Raw genomic sequence first — 22,416 nt, forward strand, 5'->3', positions numbered from 1 at the left:
AGTATCTCCAGATGTACAGTATCAACATTTTGGGGCTTCTCTCAACCGTTATGTTTCTTTCTCCCTTTCTCTTCATTACCCAGTCTCCTAACACTCACTTCTCTCCTATCAATGTGCCACTCGACTACAACCATCTCCTTCACATGATGCTGCCTTATCATGAGAGATGGGGTGATATCACATGTCAGTATTTAATCCTACTCTTCCCATCACTTCTTTGTTGTTAGCCATCATTCTCGCTTTCCTATAACTTGAAATTTATTACTATCATTTCCAGTGCTCTCTCTTCCATCACTATCTCCATTCCTACTTCTTCCTCCATACCACTCATGTTGTCATACTGAATCTCCTCACCAACAATCATCATATAATTGTCTATAACTCTCTCTCTCTCTTCCTTTACTTTCCCCAAAAAACCCTCTTGATCATATCATTCTGGTTTTCTTCCATTACTCTCCCCTATGTTATCCTTCCTCTTTCGCTGGTCTTCATTCAGCACTCTTTTCATCATCATCATTGTTTAACATCTGCTTTCAATGCTGGCATGGATTGGATGGTTTGACTGAAAATTGGTAAGCGCCGGGTGGGGGGGGGGCTGCACCAAATTCGAATCTTATTTGGCAAGGATGCCCTTTCTAATGCCAACCATTCTGCAAGTGAGTGCTTTTTACATGCCACTGGCACAGGTGCCATTGACCTGATACTGGCATCGGTCATGACTATGGTCTCACTTGGCTTGACAGGTCAAAACAAGCACGGTATATTGCCAGAGTCTTGGTCACCTGTCACTGCCTCTATGAGGCCTAAAAACAAGACAATCCTCTGATGCCAGTGAAGAAACAAACAAAGATAGAGGAAGGTAGAGAGGGTTCTTTAGTCTCACTCTGAACAAGACAACCTTTCAAGTGCTGGTAACATTATAAAATGCCCTCAGGACAATGCAGACCTACCAAAAATGAAACATATGAGCAAGATGCAGTCCTTAACCTAGTTTGGAGGGCAAGTAAATCTGAATAAGAACTGACTTGATCTGTGATGAATTGTCCAACCCATGCCACTATGGAGAAGTGAATGTAAAGAGAATCATCTGTGTGTGTATGAGTGCAAAACTGTATACAGAGTGGTACTCATTTACATCAAAAGGTAACAGTCTACAAAATAAGTACCAGACCGAGGTAAAAGTACAGAGGTTGATGTCATCAACCAAGACTCATGAAGGCAGTACTATAGCAGGTCACAGTCCAATGACAAACCAGCAGAAAGAGGAATGCAAGAGACATATCTCCATATCACAAAACAAGAAAGTTGAAAACTGAATTATTACTAATTCTTTTCTCTTCTTCATAAAAATCCTGAGCCGTTAACTGTATTATTAAACACAGCTTTGAATTTATATCAGCCTTCAGTGAAAATGTCTTAAAAGTTGCAATATAGTAATATATATGTTATATTATTAGGCTGGAAGAGTACCAAATTTTTAGACTTGCAGAATTTAGTTTTGTATATTCTATGCTGTGTTCAAATCTAATTAGGATGAAGTATTCTTTTCATCCCTCTGAGGTCAAGAAAATATGTGCCAATAATGTATTGAGTATGATTACCTTAAGTTCATTGATTTCTCTGGACAATGGAAGAATTTGGGTTTGGTACTACCACCTCCTCATCTCCTAGCATAAAGTTGCCCCTCTTAAGGGTCGTAGTCTTGCAAGCTGCATGGTAATCTCACTAGTGCTGGTGGCACAAAAAGAAAAAGGCACCCAGTACACACTGTAAAGTGGTTGGTGTTAGGAAGGACATCCAGCCATAGAAACCATGCCAAAACAGACACAGGAGCACGATGCAGTCATTGGGCCCATTGGATCCTGCCAAACCATTCAATCCAAACCAACATGGACGTATGATGATGATGATGACATATGGAAAATCTATATAGGAGAGCAGTAGCTCCAGATGGAACTGACTTGGACCCATCCAAGGTGTATCTACATGGAAAGTGAATGTAAAAGGACGATGAAGATGATGGGCTACGTACTGACATAGTGTCCAACCTGATGTTGCATGTATGGGAGAGAGGGAGGGGGAGGAAAAGAAAGAGAGCAGCTAAGGGAGTAAAAATGTGATGGAAACACAATTGTCTTTAAAACTGGACCTAATAAACAAATTTATTCAGCCACCAATAATGAGAACCAATCAAAAACGTAACAAATATAGGCATGATTACAACTGGCAGGAAGTATGTATTTACCTCATGTCCCTGGCCATCTGTATTTATTTGTTTTTTTTATTTTTTCACTTGGGAACTTTGGCAGACAAAGACCACTGAAACAATCAGAAGATACATGGATTGTGACCTAGACAACAAATGGCATAGTGTACTGACTAAGAGAGGGAGGGAACAGTTAACCTCTCTCTCTCTGAAATCAAAACTGGCAAAGCTCAACATAACTCTCTCAATGTTTATCTCTTATTATAAAAGGCAGATTTTATCTGCCTCCCTTTGGGAGTTATACAAATCTACAATATAGGATTTCTTCAATTACAATTTACCTAGCAGTTTTAAGAGTACAATGCATCACGTCATGCCAGGTCCAGTTTTTAAAATTTAAACTCCAATTAAGCAAAATTTACAGAAAACTCACATTCTGGTGTGTGTGTCAAATGCTTTTCTTAGTCTGGTTTACACCACACGCAAACGCACACACACAGTGGGCAAGGAATAAATGAAAGTAATTCACTTACTGTAGTGAGTGGTTCTTTCACTCTGCCTCCCACTTCCTATTTACACACATAGAAAAACTTTTATTTTTTACATAAGTAATGAGAGCGAAAAAGACTAAGAGAAAGCGATTGTATGACGAGGGAAGTTCCTTTGAAGTTACCGTGCATGGACTCATTGATGTACATGTGTGTGTGGTGTGTGTGTTTGATGGAGTGTGGGAGACACAGTATGTTGTGTAAGTGAAGTGCTTCTGTTAGTGTGTGTGAAAGAGAGAGATAACTGAAATTTTTTACTCGGTTTATGTGTATTGTATGTATGCATGTATGTATGTGTGTGTGTATGTATGTGTGTGTGTATGATGTATTTATAATAAAGAAGGTTTGTGTGTCTGTCTACTCCGATTTAGATTCCTAACTACTCTCACATTTTGCGATGCAGTTTAAATAACCAAACGGTATCTTATAGTCGTGATTCATATCGAGCCCTTCTGGGTATTAGCGCGCGTCTACGATGAGTCTATGATTTTACAAATAATTTACCATCATTTTTTTTCCATTTTAATGCATATTTTTTAAAATAAACGGAAGTAACTCTCAAACTTCACACCAATATGCGTGCTCATATGCGACGTAATATCACATCACCAGCATTTCCTCCTCACACTCTCCTTGCACTTGGCGAAGGCAAAATACCAGGGGATGAAAATGGTAATATTGCCATCGATTCCATTTGTACCATTGTTAAGACGCCTTCTGATCTCAGAGATGCAGTGTTCCCAGATTTACAAGCTAATTATCAGAATATGGATTGGATTGGCAAAAAGGCTATACTGGCCCCGAGGAATAAAACTGTTCACCATATTAATGATGAAATGCTAAAACTCATTCCTGGGGAAGTCGATGTATATCAGTCTATCGATACAACTCCTGACCCAGAGGACGTCATCAACTATCCAATAGAGGTACTCAATTCCTTTGAGCACCCCGGACTACCACCACACTTTCTCAAACTTAAAGTTAGTGCCCCTATAATGCTCATCAGAAATTTGGTTCCCCCAAAACAATGCAATGGCACACGTTTGGCGTTAAGTCCTTATCTCCCACTGTAAGCTTATTTCAATATTTGCCTGAATAATCATCATAATTCAGTGCAATCATTAACAGTACTTTCAAGCAATTCAGCCCCGAGCAACGCCGGGCAATTCTGCTAGTACCATATAAAAGTGCATAAGGTTTAAATTACACACAGCATGCAAAGGTTATGTCAGAACCATATGATACTTCTAAGTATATTATAGTATCACACACACACTATATCCTCGATTTGTCAGTTTGGTTAATGTCATATTATCACCATAAATGTATGTAAGCAATGAATTGGCAGAATGGTTAAGGTATCGGATGAAATGTCTTGTAGTAACAAATCCACCTTCTTGTGTTTTGTGTTCAAATCCCGCTAAAGTCAACTTTGTCTTTTGTCCTTCCAGAAACAATAATTAACTCTCTAACATTTAAACCAGCCATATCCACCCATAATACTCTACATGCTTTATGTTCGGACTGGCCAGATCTAGCTTCTCACACCTGCCCTACATTATTATTCCGAAAATTAACAGTTACCTCATCAAAATGTCAAAACTACAAGATAATGCATGATTAATTCAAAGCAATGTGAATAAATAAATGTTACTTTTGAGAGAATTATGTGAATATTAAAGGGTTAAAATAACAATGTAGAATAATGGTAGATTGGGAAAATCGTTAGTGCATTGGATAGGATGCCATGCTGTATTTGTATGATCTCTATATTCTGTGTTCATACCCAACTGTGGCAAATTTGGGTGGTGGACTTATTCTATCATACAGTTTAACACCTCCATCTGATATTTTGGTACCTTTAACAGTTAACTATGTTGGAAGCTTACACGCTGAGTCTCCAGTTTTAGAATGCCTCCCTCCTTCTCACTCGTTTCAGAAGCCCTACAAAAAACCATGGGCAACATCCTTCCTCCTAACTAAATCAGCATCATCATTATTTAATGTCCATTTTTGCATGCTGGCATGTGTTTGACAGTTTGACAAGAGCTGGCAAACCAGAGGGCTGCTCCAGGCCCCAGTCATCTGTTTTGGCATGATTTCTATGGCTGGATGTCCTTCCTAATGCCAACCACTTTATAGAGTGTACTAGGTGCTTTTACATGGATGCTGTTACAAGTTACAGGTATTTTTTTACATAGCACCTGCACAGGTGCTTTTTATGTGGTGCTGGCACAAGTGCTTTTTACATGGCACTAGTACCTAGTGGGTCGCCAAGTAACTTGTAAGACAAGGATGTCTGAGAGATAGTGAGGAAGCAAGAAGAAAAATAATAAATGAATAGACAGTTTTGGGGTGAGCAAAAGCAATATGGGCCTTCATAGTTGTTTTTGTTGATGGGGTTAAAAATAGATAATATAGACCTTAATAGCCAACAATGAATGACAGTGAAACATCCAGGTATAACTTGGTACATTAGTTAGTCACCTGGTTATTGTTTAACTCCAAGTCAATTTTGTTCAAACAGACCTATGATCAAAGACATTCATCTAAGACCCCATGCAACCATTTTAGGAGTGTGTAGAACTGCGTTACTGCATGTGTCATTTCTTTTTAAAATATCAGGGTCTAAATTCGATGGAGATTTGTTTGCAATTTCTAACAGAGTGAGCTCTCTCTTTAACTAAGGTTATACCATTAAGAGAAAGTGAAAGATCAACAATTTAGAAGTAAGAATAAATAATTCAATTTCAGTAGTGAGGAACAGAAATAAAAATATAATAAAAAAAAAATTCCATTTAAAGGTTGATTAATTACAATATCTACAAATAAACCAAGGAGAAGAAAATTTGTCTTGCTAGAAGTAACAATTGTACCACCTTACTGTCTGCAGATCACATCCTATCATCATCATCATCATCGTTTAACGCCCATTTTCCATGCTAGCGTGGGTTGGATGGTTCGACGAGGGTCTGGGGAGCCAGGAGGCTGCACCAGGCTCCAGTCTGATCTGGCAGTGTTTCTACAGCTGTATGCCCTTCCTAACACTAACCACTCTGTTGAGTGTAGTGGGTACTTTTTACGTGCCACTGGCACAGAGGTCAGAGGAGGCTGGCAACGACCACGATTGGTTGGTGCTTTTTACGTGCCACCGGCATGGAAGCTAGCCAAGGAGGCACTGGCATCAGCTACATTCGGATGGTGCTTTTTACATGGTACCAGGACAAGGAACAAAAGGGATACATTAGATAATGTATTGTAGATGTCCCTACAAAGAGATGGTCACAACTAGAATGTCTTTGGATGAAGTTCTGCTCCATCAGACTTGACTTGGAATTGGGCAACAGCAGTGAGCTGGCAGAAACGTTAGCATGCTGGGTGAAATGCTTAGCGGTATTTCATCTGTCTTTACATACTGAGTCCAAATTCTGCTGAGACTGACTTTGCTTTCATTCCTTTCGGGGTCAATAAATTAAGTACCAGTTGCGCACTGGGGTCGATCTAATCAACTGGCCCCCTCCCCAAAGATTTCAGGCTTTGTGCCTAGAGTAGAAAAGGAATTAGGCAACAATAATCTTTACAATAGATGTACCATATGTAACACAAAGGAAGTAAATTTTCAGTATGATGTGTGTGACTTGATTTTTTATTAAATGATTTTTATCATGTATTAAGCAAGCCTTGTAGCTATGTAATAAGCCAATCCTTAAAATAGATATAGTGACTCAGAAGTGATAAAGAAGATGGTCGTCTATGACTTAGTACTTTTGAGATGTCAGGGTGTGATAGATCAACAGTCATTAGGCTCAAAGATATTGATCATCTGTAGAGATGAAACATTGCATCACACATTTAAAGAGTTTAGAGAGGAACATATCATTTGAAAGTAATGAAAAGACTATTGTCAAAACCAACCAGTGACCTAATCTGAGTTTGGAGTGACTATGTAATGGTGAGACTAAGTGGGATCCAAAAGAAGTTTATGTGTTTCTGCCTTGTGAAGTTCAAGGCAAAATATGCAGCAAATGCAATGGTTTTATCTGCAGGAATATCAACGATAGCAATCTTAGGAAAGGAGTGGCACCTAGCAGGTTTCTATGAAGTAGAAAATGTTAATCATCCTCAATTATAAAATATCCAAGTATTGTTGACCTACAACTTACACACCAAAGCTTTGACATTTACTTAATAGCATTATATAGTAGTTTAGAGTAAAAGCATTGAATACATGATTTTTTGTTGTTGTTTTTTAGCCTCCCCCCACCTCACACTCTCTTCTAAAATGTGAGTAGTCATGTAGCTTCTCTACAGCAAGAAACCTGTTTTGCTCTAGCCCTTTTTCAATCATACTTTACCCTTCTCTTACTCCTTATTCTCCTAGCATAAAAAAAGTTCCATCTCCCCTCTTGGGGTTCATGGTCTTGCAAGCTGCATTACAGCTTCACTAGTGCTGGTAGTACAAAAAGAAATGTGCCCAGTACATGCTGTCAAGAGGTCAGTATTAGGACGGACATTCAGCTGTAGAAACCATACCAGAACAGACAGTGGAGTGCAATGCAGTCACTGGGCCCATCAGATCCTGTCAAACTATCTAACCCATACCAATATGAATAGTAAATGATAATTTTTTTTACATAAAGCACTATATTTTAAGAGGCAGTGTCAACTGAATATATTTAAGGTTATGGAGAGAACAATGTCAGAATCAGTGTTTTGTTAGATTTCAAGTAATTGGAGATTTTATACTATGCATATACATGTCTGTTGTAGTGAGGAAATTATGACATGACAATAGCAGCATAACCTATTTATAGGAGGGTTAAACCACAAGATTATTTATTGATTCCCATGCAATACATAGTGAATGAGAGTTGTTAATTTATATGAGTAAAATATTTATAAAGTGTATTTTGACAGGTTGTGTAAGGTATCCATTCTGAGGCATAATGCTAACACAGTCACCAACAAGAGATACAAGGTTCAAGTTCTACTAGAGGTCCCATTCCTTCTCTGATTGAGATCAGTGATCGTAAATGTCCTATATCATATCCTGTGTATGTGTCAGTAAATCAACCAAGTTGTTAAAGTATTAGATAGATGGCCTTCTGGTACTTGTTACTGTTCTCTGTACTCTCAGGTTCAAATACTACCATGATCAACTTTACCTTCCATCCTTTTGCAATCAATAAATTAAATACCAGTTTTGTATTGAAATAATCCTGCTCAAGAAGTGCCACTGTTAGTTTTGGCCATGCACTCCTTTATCCACACGATAAGATCATCTGCAATCCTGTCACATTAGATCCCTTCCCAGTGAAGTGGACAGCTGAAAAAGTGCACAAGTTGGGATCAATCTGAATCTTAAATCAATATCTTGTCCTCACATGTATGGCGCCCATCAGTAGAATCACTATTGGTTGGTGATGATCCCATCTGATGTCCATGATCCCCCAAGCATGGTTAGTTTCTGTTTGAGATGCTATGGATTCACTGACTGAAACCAGCTAAACCCATCCTGGATGAACATAACAAATACAAGCAAGTAAGAAACAGTGTTTACAGAAATTGAAGAGGAATGTCAATGTTTTACCTTGCCAGTACAAAAGGGCCTAGAAAAACAAAAGATGCTCCTGCTTGGAATAAATGAAAATAATGATTTCTAACAGAAGCTCAAAGGAAGGTATTGTTGATTATACTGACTCCAACAATTGGGGTGATGAAAGGCAAAACTGATCCTGATGGGATTTGAACTCAGAACATAAATTGATGTAACTAAATAACACCTAGCATTTTGCCCAGTACCCTTTCAATTCTGCTAGCTTCCATTATATAATAATTCTTTCTACTATAGGAATAAGGCCCCAGATTTTTAGTGAGGGGGCTAAATGATTACATCAACATATTATCATGAAGAAAAGACATGGAGAAGGCAGCTCTTCTAGGAGAAAGATACTATGACATAAAACTTGCAGTCAAAATAGTATCAGTCATCTTGCAATGCTTGTCACTGGAACTGACTATGTGGTCAAGAGAGAGACAAATGTGTTGTACAAGCTTTTCTTCCTTAAATCTAATGATACACAGACATCCCACAATCATTTCATTTCGTGATCTGTTTTGTTTTTTGTAAAGCCCTACAGTAGTGGATGCATGGCAAAATGTGAAAAGTAATATCAACAAACATGCAAGGATGAAAGTAAATCAGAACAACCAGGTTGAAGGTGAGACAGCTATCATCTGACAAGAGAAGACAATCATTATGTTTACTGCTTAGGTCAGATATACAATGTTGTGCATTAGTGAAAAAAATGGATGGTAAAAATGAGATGTAACTAAAAGATCAAACTGAGAGACAGAATGATGATAAATTGACTTATTAGAGGAATTAAGTTTTTATATGACTGGTACTTTATCAACCTGAAGGGATAAAAGGTAAAGTTGACCTCAGGGGAATTTGATCTCAGAAAATAAAGACAGATGAAATGCCATTAAGCATTTTATCCAACATGCTAATAAGTCAGCCATCTTATTTCTTTATTGCCTACAAGGGGCTAAATATAGAGGGGACAAACAAAGACAGACAAAGGGATTAAATCGATAACATCAACCCCAGTGCATAACTGGCACTTAATTTATTGACCCCGAAAGGATGAAAGACAAAGTCGACCTTGGTGGAATTTGAACTCAGAACGTAACAGCAGATGAAATACTGCTAAGCATTTTGTCCAGCATGCTACGTTTCTGCCAGCTCACCGCCTAAATAACAATAATTATAATCCTTTCAACTATAGGCACAAGGCCTGAAATTCTGGGGGAGGAGGCAAGTTGTTACATCGACCCTAATGCGTAACTGGTACTTATTTCATCAAGACTGAAAGGCAAAGTCAACCTTGATGGAATTCGAATTTAGAATGTAAGGACAGACAAAATGCCACCAATTCTGCCAGCTTGCCATCTAAATAATAATAAGCAAGCAAGTGTGCCTAATAATCAATGTGGTAGTGCTAGAAGATCAACATATTATCATGAAAGAAAGATAGGAGGTCGACAAATACGGTGACCTGAAAGTTGAGACTGCCAAGATGTAGCAGCTGTAAGAGTCAAACATAATGGCTGTTCCTGTTATCATCGGAGTATTGGGTTTAATACTACTCAACCTGAAGAAACATCTGGACATTTTAGAAAAACCCTACCTTGTTGTTTTGCAAAAATCAGCCTTACTTGGAACTGAATGCATCATACTGCATAAAGTACTGTCTGACTGAGGTCCTTGTTGTGATTTGACAGACAGTACACACAATATCTTCAATCTACATCACAATATTGGATATTGTGTGACATCTTAATACTGCTACTACTAATAATAAAAATAATAATTATTATTATTATTTTATAGCAACTGTAATACATATTTGTAGGTGCTTAACCCAAGTCAATCACATTCTATGAAACATGATCAAAGACATTCCACCATAACCATCCTGCCTTTTTATGGTTGTATAGAACTACAATACTCGATGTGTTCTTTTCAAGCAGTAGGATGTGATTTGAGATTTGACTGCCATTTCAAGAAGCTTTAACAACCACTTAAAGGCTCCATTGTTAGTTCATTTTATATGTAGTCAATTAGGTTGCTGTGAAAAGCTGAAACAGGAAAGGGGCTAACAATAGTGGGATATCTCTAAAATCTATTAGTCTCAAAATAATTGTTATCTTTAGCATAATTGTTATATTTAGTATAAGAGATGAGTAGATATACACTGAATTGTATAGGTATTGCAATCAGAGGAGGTATGGCTGGATCTCAAGTTAATTACTCACATCACATGCACTGAATATCAGGAACAGTCAAGGGCAAAAGTTCATTGTCTGATCTGATTGGTCAATAGAGGTTCTGACACTTGACCTGAACGAGACTGGAGGTAGGACATACTTGAAATTGTATCATGAGTGCAAAATGAACAGAAAAAATGTCGTTTGTGACAAAGAGATTTTCCTCATATCAGTAGGATTGGCAGCAGGAAGGACATCATAGCATAAATTATCACTGCTCTTATAATTTTATGAATGAATCAGGAAATTCAAAGGAAAATTATACCCAAGATGAGAACCAGGGGAAAACAAAAACGTCCACAATGTTACAAAAGAATTCTCTGAACAGGATGTTGTTGCTGTTAAACCCCAGGTCAGCATTGATCAAACAAACCTATGATCAAAGACATTTCGGTTTAGATTATCTCATCATTTTTCAAGCATGTGTTCCCAACCCAATGCCCTTTTTTTTAAGACAGTATGAGTTACTGGAGATTTCAATACTATTTCTATCAATACAAAGACCACACAGAACCTCCCTTATTGGCTCATACTATATGCTGTACACAGTATGCCATATCCTGTACACAGTGTTCTATATACAAGGGTTATATTTGACAAAGACATGGGGAAGGCAGCTCTTCTAGGAGAAAGATACTCTGACATAAAACTTGCAGTCAAAATAGTATCAGTCATCTTGCAATGCTTGTCACTGGAATTGACTATGGTGATCGAGAGAGAGACAAATGTGTTGCACAAGCTTTTCTTTCTTAAATCTAATGACACACAGACATCCCACAATCATTTCATTTCGTGACCTGTTTTGTTTTGGTAAAGCCCTACAGCTGTGGATGCATGGCAAAATGTGAAAAGTAATATCAACAAACATGCAAGGATGAAAGTAAATCAGAACAACCAGGTTGAAGGTGAGACAGCTATCATCTGACAAGAGAAGACAATCATTATGGTTATTGCTTAGGTCAGATGTACAATGTTGTGCATTAGTGAAAAAAATGGATGGTAAAAATGAGATGTAACTAAAAGATCAAACTGAGAGACAGAATGATGATAAATTGACTTATTAAAGGGATTGGTTTTTATATCTAAAAATGCAAAATTATTGCTGGTATACCTATGTAACTGAAATCTATGATGTAATAACAAGATTCAACACGGTTCTTTAACATTAGGACAATTATAGATTTGCATGTCATTGTTAATAATGAAGTTCAGGGCACTATTACCCCTATTGGCAACAAAGGGCTTCTCTAATCAAAGTGAAGGGTTAGATTGTATGATGCTTGTATACAGTGTGGTATTGCATAGGTGATCCAGGTCCACTGAATGTAGAAGTGGTGTGAAGGTCAGAAAGAGGCTGAAAATTTCTGCTGGATATGTAATCTTAACATGCATGAATGACAGAACTCAAATGAGTTGAGAGGAAACGTTGAATATGAGAAGAATCAGATAAAGTGTACAAGAAAGAAAACTACACTGGTGCAAACATGTGATGCATATGGAAGATGATGGGTGAAGAAGCCTCAAGAAAACCAAGTGGAAGGAGCCTAAAGAAATGGAAGACCAAGAAAGATAAAAGAAGAACTGGTATGAAGGCTGATCTCAAGATACTGAGTTTAAAATTAAAACCTTTATTTCTAATACAGAGAATAAGCATTTAACCCTAATCCTATAGTACAATTTTTTGTGAAATTTTGGCACATTTAAACACAATTCATTAAAAACAGTCTATTCTGGGTTTCTTGATTGGGAATCTTAGCATGATGTGCACCACCTCTTTGACTATTCTAACTTCTTATTTTGGTTATTTGTCTGTAATAAAAACTTCATTCCAAATTGTACTGTAATTTCCAATCACAAATGTTCTACCATTCTTTCATTTGATATTTTATATCAAATCACAGTTCTTCTCTCCTGAACTTATCAGATCATATCTCATTCTTCTTTATGTATGTATATATCACATTTTATGATTACAGGTTTGTCTGTGCAACTCTGTCAGAACAAATATCACAAGAAACTTCGTTTGAAAGCCCCATTTCATTCTTTCTCATCAATTTATTCATGGCCCCAACACTAATGAGATCACAAGACTAAGTTGTCCACTCAATCGATGAGGATCTTAGTTTGCAATTTACATGGTTATTGCTGATGCAATGCAGAAAAGCACACAGTACACTATATATAATGAATGGTATTAAGAAGAATATCCAGCCATAGAAACTATGCCAAAGCAGATATGGAGCACAATGCTCCAGTATCTGACCTCTGACCTGTTTGATTCTGTCAACTTGCCCCAAATTATGCCAGTACAGAAAACAGATGTTAAAATATGATGTGTGTGTGTACACAGCAAACAACCACACAACTTCTGCCTACCAAATTCTATTCCCAAAGTATTAACCATCTGAAATGATGGTAGGAGACACTTGGCCAAGGTAGCATGCCACAGAATAGAACCCAAGACAATACTGTTGCAAAGTGAATTTATCAATAAGCTTCTTTGCAAATACACAGAATATTATGAATCCAAATGCTTTCATACATCATACAGTAGTTTGCTGGGTTATGTTCTAATGAAGAAACAATGGAGTATGTTGTTGTTTCAGAAAACTGATGTTATAATAAATCTGACAAGTTTCAGATGCTTTGAGAAGATCATGGACAGTCACTTCTTCCTGATAAATCTATCTCTATGAAATATGTAAATAAAAAGAATGTCACTGGATTTTAGTTTTGTCCGTTAGTGGATACAAATGTCACATCGTGGTAAATATTTGTTATTCAAGAATATGTTTTGGAGGTGACAGATTTTTTTAAAGTCACTCTACTAAAGCATTAGGACAACATTTAAAAAATATTTTAACAGTAGCTCATCTAAAAAAATAAAACTTTCAGATATATAAATAGTCTTTGAAAATGATTTGAAATTTAAATTTTGTTCAAGCAGAGTTACTACAGATTTAATGCTTTATAATTAATATATATTATACTAATAGATGAATAAATAAATAACCCTAAAATAACGTTGTGGCATCTTAACAGTCAAATAGTGTACGTTTAGCAATTCGACCAGGACTAGAAATCTCAAAAGGTTGTTTTTTTTTTAATCTTATTAATTTCTCTCCAAATCTAAGGCAATGCTGGGAAACAAATATTGAATCAATAACAATGATACTTTTTTTTTTTACATTACTGAGTCAATAATAATACTTTTAAATTATCTTTAATACAATTTTATTCAACTCAATAAATATCATAAGAGTCGACTTTGCCTTTCATCCTTTCAGAGTCGATAAATTAAGTACCAGTTGCGTACTAGGGTCGATTTAATCGACTGGTCCCCTCGCCCAAAATTTCGGGCCTTGTGCCTGGAGTAGAAAAGAATAAATACCATAAGAAAGTTATCCAAAAATAACCATGATAAATTGGTTGAACCTTTTTCCTGTTCTCCGCCTACCACTTCCTGCTAATTTCAACTCGTGCATTTTTTTTTTCTCTTCTCTGAGACACTGCAAGCCCACTTCTGGCTTTCTTTCTTTAACCCTAATGTCTCACCGTACAAAATAATTTTTTCAATCATTCCTTCTTCCACAGATCTGTACTCCTCTATAATTCCATTCCCTGACAAATGTATTCTTCCTAAAACACCGAGCTGCAAAAAGAAGTTCAAAATGAAACACCATTAATACAACCAACCTCTCCCGACAACCCACCCCCATTCCTCGTTGTAGCAGCATTTCAAAGGGAGGACTGCCTCCACTATTGCATTTTACGTTTCTTATACGAGAGTAAGACTATACTTGTTTTACAAAGTTACCTGTCATAACTATCAAATCAGCTCAGAGACAGCCTCTTATGTAGTCACTTGAGCTGCGAGAAATAGCAGCCAGATAACATCGTATCGTCTTAAAAGAGTAAGAACAAATTAAATAATATAGTCCTAGATGACGTTATGTCTCAAAATACAAATAACTGGATAGTCATGGTTGGAGTGTAGATCAGCCCAATCAAGCTCATAGGGTTTAATAACTACAATAATCAAATCAAGATCACTTGCAATTCACTAATTGCTGTATAAATTGACGACCTAACTCATGAAAAAAGATTGACTCCATTTTACAACTACAAGGCTCCCTAGTCAAGAGGAACTCCTTACCCTATAATTTATTTCAGAATAAAAAGTTAATTAGAAGTTTTATTTTAAGTCTGTATCAACTCTAGCGATCAATTAATATTCGAAAAAATTCCTTTAAAACAATAATATATTTTTTCATATTAAGATGCTGTTTTGAGATCGTCATGGACCAGCCTACGTATGATCAACAGTGTTCCCGTTGTAACCATCCGTTTTAGTCAACCATAGTGTTTTTAAGACTACACTATCCAATGTACCATTTTTAAAGGCATTTACGGTGTATTTACAAAGAGATTTAGCTGCTATTTCCAGCAGATCGAGTGATCATAGAGAGGTCGCTACTCTATCTACTGTTGTCAATAAAGATAAATTTAATGGTATCCAATAAAACATTTCCCTAAACAATAAGAGACCAAGTGATTCCTGATTTAATAATTTGATGATAATGATAGTGATGGTATTATTAGTCAGCAATGAAAGAAAAAAAAGGGGGCAGTATTCTGGCTTAATTGTAAGACGTTAGAATTTGATCAAGTCTTTTTGAAGACTATTTGGTAAAATGTTCCTATTTATTATATTCGTTGCACATTAGCACCGACGTAAAAAAAAAATGGGGGCAGAAGGATTTCATAGAATCAGAGAACCAAAATGAAATCAAGGCGAAATTTTTAAAATATATACACCCACCCCCTTTTTGGTTGCCAATATATATTGATATAATAACTAAAGGTAGATATGATAGTTTTAAAGGGTATCTTAGCAATAAAATTAATAAAATTTGAAGTTAATGTTTTTTTTCTGTTTTCACTTAAGTCTTTCAAACGATATTAAGAAAATAATCGGAAAGTTGTAAACAACCTTTAAAAATAATGATAAAGTTAAGAATCTTGGTCTGGTCCAGCACAGCCCTTTATTAATAATGCTTTTGAAGGTAATGAATGAATGAACGACTTCTCGGTTTACACAATGGTTTAAAAATATGCTATATAAAGCCAAAATAGCCAAACTGACCGAACAAAAACAAAATACACGAGAAAAATATAATAATGATGATGAAGAATTTATTGTATACAGTGCTCAGGTGCACTACAACTCATCAGAAAAGGTAGCCGAAAGTGCATGTACAGTACATAGAATGCACAGAAAGTGAACAATGAATAGGTCCTTAAAAAAATGAGGGAGGAACACCAGGTATATTCAACATAAAATTAGTGACTGTAATAAACTAAAACTCGTTCAAGTATAAAAATTTTATATATACTTAGAATATATATACATAGTGGGGATTGTTTCAATGGAAGAGACGATTTTCTTCCAATAATAATAATAATAAAGATAAATAAATACATCTTTAAATCAAGCTTTTATAGTCTTTTTTATATATATATGTATGTATCAAATTTTGAACGAACATTTTAGGAAATAAGATTGAAAAGTTAATAACTAGCAACAAGATGCACAGCCTAATTTATCACCACCACTATTACTCTTTCTTTTTGTGTGTGAATAAATAAATATATTGGCTTTGGAAACATGACAGTCTGCTTGCATTACCAACAAAGAAATAGAGTCACTGTTTGTAAATATGATGGGGGTAGACAAATGCCAACAGAGTAGATCAGTTCTGCATATAATTAGCTTTCAATTGCAGAGCATCGCAAAGCATGAGGCAATGTAAAATTTCGAATTATGATGGAAGATTGTTCTCTGTCTTTAGAATTTATACTTCATGTCCTATAAAATATAGCAGAAGGTTCGGATATGGTTGCGCTAATTTGAACCTCTTTATTTTCTTTCTATACTCAAACATATACAAATACTTCTAGTTTTGTGGTTAAAGATGAGTAATTGCAATGAGTAAACTATTTTAATAGATCAAGTAATTTTTTCCTTTGGTATTTGGCAATTTTTGTAAAGGAAGAAGAACTATAAAAAATGCTCAGCTTCTACTCAAATAACTAACATTTATTTCCTTCAAAATGCGAAAAACAAAAAAATCTTAGTAAATGGATTAACACAAAAATACATTTGTGACTCGAATTAGTATTAACTACAGAAAAATAAAAACAAAATAGATTCATAATCTTACTCCCAAACTATTGCCATTTACCTTTAAATAATCGAAAAGGTAATAAAGTATTTTACGAGACATAATACATCACTTTCACGTGGAATTTAGAAGATAAATATAATGTTAAAAACAACACCAAAATGAAGTTTTTTGACACAGATATACTATTGACCTAATTCAGTTTAGCATATAAACAAAAACAACCCAAAGTACAAAAATATACAAAATATTCACCAAAGCAGTTTCCAAGTAAAAAAAAAAATTAATGAAATTTACAGAAGTGATAACAAAGTTATTATTTAGGGTTAATAATAATGAAAATAATATTTTCTTTATTTGTCAATAACAAACAATTATTCAATTATAGAAAGTAGGGGAATTACATCGACTTGTACATGTTGCTATTATATACCGTGAAGAAATTAATTAACCAAGAAACTACTTTAGTACAAAAGAGGAAAACGTAAATCTAGTTAACAAATCAAATATGTGATTTGTGTCTGAGTCTTTATTACGAACTTGAAACAAAACAAAGCAAACTTCTCCATTCACAGTAATGCCAGCAGTGAGCTGAAGGCGGAAGTAACTAGTTCTGTTTAAGATGCCAAAAAATCCTGGATCATAAAATATGGAAGGGAATATTTCAGAAACAATTTATTTAGCGATGAATCAAAATATTTGTTTAATAAAATTTTTCGAAGTTAAATTCACAGAACGATTTCATTTCTGCTATCTATTTCTTTGGGTTTTATTTTTTTCTCTAGATGATTTCTCTTGACTAGGCACAAGGCCAATTTTGCAGGGAAAGAATACCGTCGATTGACAAAACACTACTCTAGAGAGATGAAAAGACAAGCTGACTACAGTGTGAACTGAATTCAGTTTAGTGCAATCATGACAGGATCAAAACAATCTTGATTTTGAACTATTTAATAAATTGATATTTAAAATAGCCATCAATGATGATAATACAAGGTACGTATCAATGAAGTTAGAAACCATACAAAGAAATAGGGCTTTATTTACTATGTTTTATTTTATAATATCGACTTTGGTCCGTGTATTACAACAAAAGTGAGAAGGACAAAAGAATAGTAAATATGGAATATAAAGAAATCTGTGTCAATAATAATAAATCTGATGAATCAAATCTGTTGTTAGATACATTAATAACAAATTGCACCATTCTCTATTAAAATGTATTCTAGTAGTTCTAATACTAGTTATCATCAAGAAGCAATAAATTCCGAATGATAAACAATAATATAAATTTCAATATCTAAACAAAAAATTTAACCAAAAGAAGTGTTTTATGTTATTATTGTAGCAAGATGATGCATAAAAATGTCAAAATGTTTAAGATGTAGCAGTGTTTTGTAACAACGTAAAATTCATATTTCAGTTTAGTATAAAGAGTGGAGTTAGTAAGGAGCTTTGTGCATATTATCAAAATTAAAAATCAAATAAATGTTTTCTAAGCAGAAAATTGGCAATTTTAGAGACAGAGAGAATATTTTCCTTTTCTTTTCTTTTTTTCTTCTTTTTTAGTATTGACGTGGTGTGGTAGTGAAATCAGACATTGAAAAAAAACATCCTTTTATGAAAAATTTCTACGCAAGAGTACAAATCCATAAAGTCAACAGTAATAGAAAGCTTTTAGACTAACCTTGACAATAGTTAATCCTTAAAAAAACCTGATAACCAGAGAGATTATTAACCAAAAATGTGATGGGAACCATTTTTATCGAATAACAACAGGCACCTGTTCACACTTCCTGCGCCATAATGTGATGACGTCACAGTTCTGAGTGCTGCTTCAGCGGAAGTAAACTCATCACCAACAATTAAATATATACGGAAGCTCTTTCAGGTCATATATTTATGAAAATGACATTTTCTCCTCTTCATGGTATTGTAGTTCACTCAAAAGTAATTGCGGACTGCCTTTCAAACTATTATTCACACTAGCTCAACGTTATATTTCAATAAACGTTTCCGTACGTAATTTTCGGGGAAATTATTACGAATACGAAAGCTAAACAACAGAACAAAAATCAATAATTAGCTTCCCTATTGTCACTTTTCATTTAATTTTAAATTACAGAACCAGCATAGAATAGCATACCTACGATTACAATCAATCGAAAATAATTTTGGATGCTATTTTTCTGGATCCAATACGATGATTATTTCCAATCAGGACCAGAGAAACCATTAAACAAAAGAAGCACGTGCTTAGGGCACCAAGGGAAGGGGATGGTACTATGGATTTTATTTTTCTAGTGCTGGATTTACCATGGCACAAATGGTAAATCGACATTTTTTAAGAATTAAAAAAGGCTGAGAATTTGGATCTTTTTCCTGTTATTATAAGTAAATCTATTCATTTTGCTTATTGATATTTCATATTTAGTTGAGGTGTATTGATTGAAAGAAAATTGGATTTTCAATCTATGTTTTTCCCATTCAGTACTTGTATCTAAATTGAAGGATTTGCATCGGCAACTTTGTTAGGCTGTGTTTAGCCTTCATCAGTTGATCTTAATCCAGCCTTGATACCAATATATTGGGATCAGTTGTAAAATATGCATTTCTTTCTTTATTAATGCAAAGTAATTTCAGTTAATTCTTCAAATAAGCTTTCTGACCAATTCCACTGGATGAATCAAACAGCTGATATAAAGAAAATACAAAACTCAGATAACTTTATCTGTACAAATCTTCATAAAGCTCTATGGAGATCACAGGCCCCTATATTTTCTTTGATTATAATCGATGAGGAGGAGGAGTATCATTTCCATTAATTTTATATAGTGATAGGTGCAACCAGATGGTCTTGGGTTCAGACCCACTATGCAGCACCTTCAACAAGTGTCTTCTACTATAACCCCAGGTTAACCAAAGTTTTGTGAGTGGATTTGGTAGTCAGAAACTTTAAAAAAGCCCATTGTGTGTGTGTGTGTGTGTTAGTGTTTCTTTGTCTTGACACTGTGTGATAATTGTAAACGAACATCACCATCATACAAGCAGTGTCATTCATTTCCAATATTCTATGAAAACATTTGGCCATGAAGAAAATATTACCTCATTTGAAAACAGATAAGTGTTGATGACAAGAAGGGTATCTGGCCATAGAAAATCTGCTCCAATAAATTCCATCTGACCAATACAAGCATGGAAAAGTGGACTTCAAAAACGATATATATATATATATATATATATATATATATATATATATATATGATATGATATGATATGTTACACAGTAACACTGCACTCCATTTGATTATCCACTGCATGTTTGGGCATGCATTATGGTTCTCAGCTAGGTGGAGGCGTAATATACCTGGAACGATCACTAAATCTGTGGATCATAACCAGTAATTTGGTTGGCTACCTACCTATGTACCATGGGACTGCTTCATTACAGTAGAGTTAACTTGAGATAGCAAAATCACCCCCCCCCCACCATAACGCCAGTGACACACTTCTATGAATAGTTTGGGATGGTCTGTTGATAATAATAATAATAATAATGTAATTATTGTATACAGTTCTCAGGTGCTCTACAACTTGTCAAAGGTGCATATAAAGCATATGCAATAATGTACAAATGTCTGGAAAGTGAACAGTGTATGAGTCAGATACATGCTTGTGTGTGTATGGAGGGGAGAAAATCAGGTGTAGTGTTGGCAAATCTCAGGAAGCATGGAAGTTTCAAAAGATGCAGTGCTCCAACAACTAACAACTGATGCTAGCAGTTTGTTCCATGCATCAGCAACTCTTAGTGTAAAAAAATGTTTCCGAAAGCCATGGGAGCTGTGCTGTTTTCTGACTTTGTAGACATGTCCATGGGTGTTAGACAGGTGGAGTTTGAAAAGGTGCTCAGAATTATTGTTAGTAAGATGGTTAATAATGTTATGGGTGTCTGCCAAGTCAGCTGCCAGATGTCGGAGTTTCAATGTATCCATGCCCAGGGAAGTAAGGCGTTTAGAATATGACAAATGCCTGATGGAGGATATTCTCCTGGTTGCACGTCACTGAACAGTTTCCAGATCTTTAAATCTTTCAGAGGTAACAGAATTTTTAAAATCTTTCAATTTCCTTGGTATTTAGGTTACTTTCTTTCAAACAGGTCTCTTTATCTTTCCTTTAGAGAATATTTGCACTCAACTGTTTGCAAATTTCGAGAAGGATGGAAGTTTTGAAGGATGTAGTGCCCTGACAGCTTAACAACTGATGTGAGTTATTTATTTCATCCTTCATCATTTCTGGAGTGGCTGTGTGGTAAGTAGCTTGCTTACCAACTACATGGTTTCGGGTCCAGTCCCACTGTGTGGCACCTTGGGCAAGTGTCTTCTACTATAGCCTCAGGTCAACCAAAGCCTTGTGAGTGGATTTGGTAGAGAGAAACTGAAAGAAGCCTGTCGTGTATGTTTATGTGTGTGTATATGCTTGTGTGTCTGTGTTTGTACCCCCAACATCACTTGACAACCGATGCTGGTGTGTTTACGTCCCCGTAACTTAGCAGTTCGGCAAAAGAGACCGATAGAATAAGTACTAGGCTTACAAAGAATAAGTCCTGGGTTCGATTTGCTTGACTAAAAGCAGTGCTCCAACATGGCCACAGTCAAATGACAAGTAAAAGAGTATATATCTTTTCCAGTAGAAAAGATATAAACCCCAGAGGAAAATTGATTTTGCTCTGAATGTATAAGTGTATATTTTCACAATTTCTGCACTCTTCTATGTTGGGAATGTGAACTCTGACACGTTTTGTGAATTCTGAATTTTTTTTTTTTTTGTAATTTAAAACCTTTGACACCAGTAGCTATAGTCCTGAAAGGAAACTGCTGTTCTACATAACGACGCTACCAGCTAGAAATAGCAGTTGAATCACCCCAAACAGCCAAAAAGACTGGATGAGTATGGCTAGAATGCCTTTTTGAATCCTAGAATTGTTTGATCATAGCTGATGTGGAGTTAAACAACATATCCAAATTAGGAAGATTTTCCATAATTTTTCAGTTGAGTCAAATGAAGAGCCCTGTAGGTACTTGGATAAAAGATGTTATTGCTATTTGCAACATCAGTGACTGTTACATTCACTTTTTCCTGTATCAGAGGCAATAAATTCTCATCTAAGCATGCAACTGGTTGCATGTGCACGTCATGGAAAAGGCCCAAAAGGTTGAAAAGGCATCTAGTTCTTACTGCCTGCTAGGAGATGAAGTTTCATTTGCCCCTGATACTTATGGTATTCTTAACACAGCATATCCATAACAGATATTCTCTCAAAACAAATGCTGCAGTAACTGGCCTATTGATAGTAAGTATACATTAAGTATAATACATCTATCTATCTATCTATCCACTCAGTCAAAGTCGACTCTCGGTTACTCGTTGGATCAGTGTCCTCCAGTCAGTTCTATCCTGGGCCGCTTCTTTCAGATTGTCTATGTCCATTCCGGTATCACTCTTGATGGTGTCAAGCCAGCAGGTTCTTGGTCGGCCTCTTCTTCTCTTGCCACTGACCATTCTGAAAATGATGTCCTTCTCCAGGGATTTTCTCCGCATAATATGACCGAAATATGCCAATCTATGCTTGGTGATCTTAGCTTCT

At 35.7% G+C, this 22,416-nt stretch overlaps 1 protein-coding gene and 1 long non-coding RNA gene across 2 annotated transcripts in view; one reads left to right on the top strand and one right to left on the bottom strand.

The window, feature by feature from the left end:
• Window positions 1–18,611, bottom strand: part of LOC115212762 (probable helicase with zinc finger domain) — a 114,023-nt gene extending 95,412 nt beyond the window's left edge. Inside the window, exon 1 of the mRNA XM_029781432.2 lies at window positions 18,460–18,611. The gene's annotated coding sequence lies outside the window, so the exon portion shown is untranslated. The remainder of the gene's footprint in view (window positions 1–18,459) is intronic.
• LOC118763947 lies at window positions 14,351–21,000 on the top strand. Its single transcript, XR_004999719.1, has 3 exons — window positions 14,351–14,501; window positions 17,558–17,768; window positions 20,950–21,000. It is a non-coding gene; the product is annotated as an uncharacterized LOC118763947 (long non-coding RNA).
• The last annotated feature ends 1,416 nt before the right edge of the window (window positions 21,001–22,416 follow it).

Source organism: Octopus sinensis, linkage group LG6, assembly GCF_006345805.1.
Source record: "Octopus sinensis linkage group LG6, ASM634580v1, whole genome shotgun sequence".
Taxonomy (NCBI): domain Eukaryota; kingdom Metazoa; phylum Mollusca; class Cephalopoda; order Octopoda; family Octopodidae; genus Octopus; species Octopus sinensis.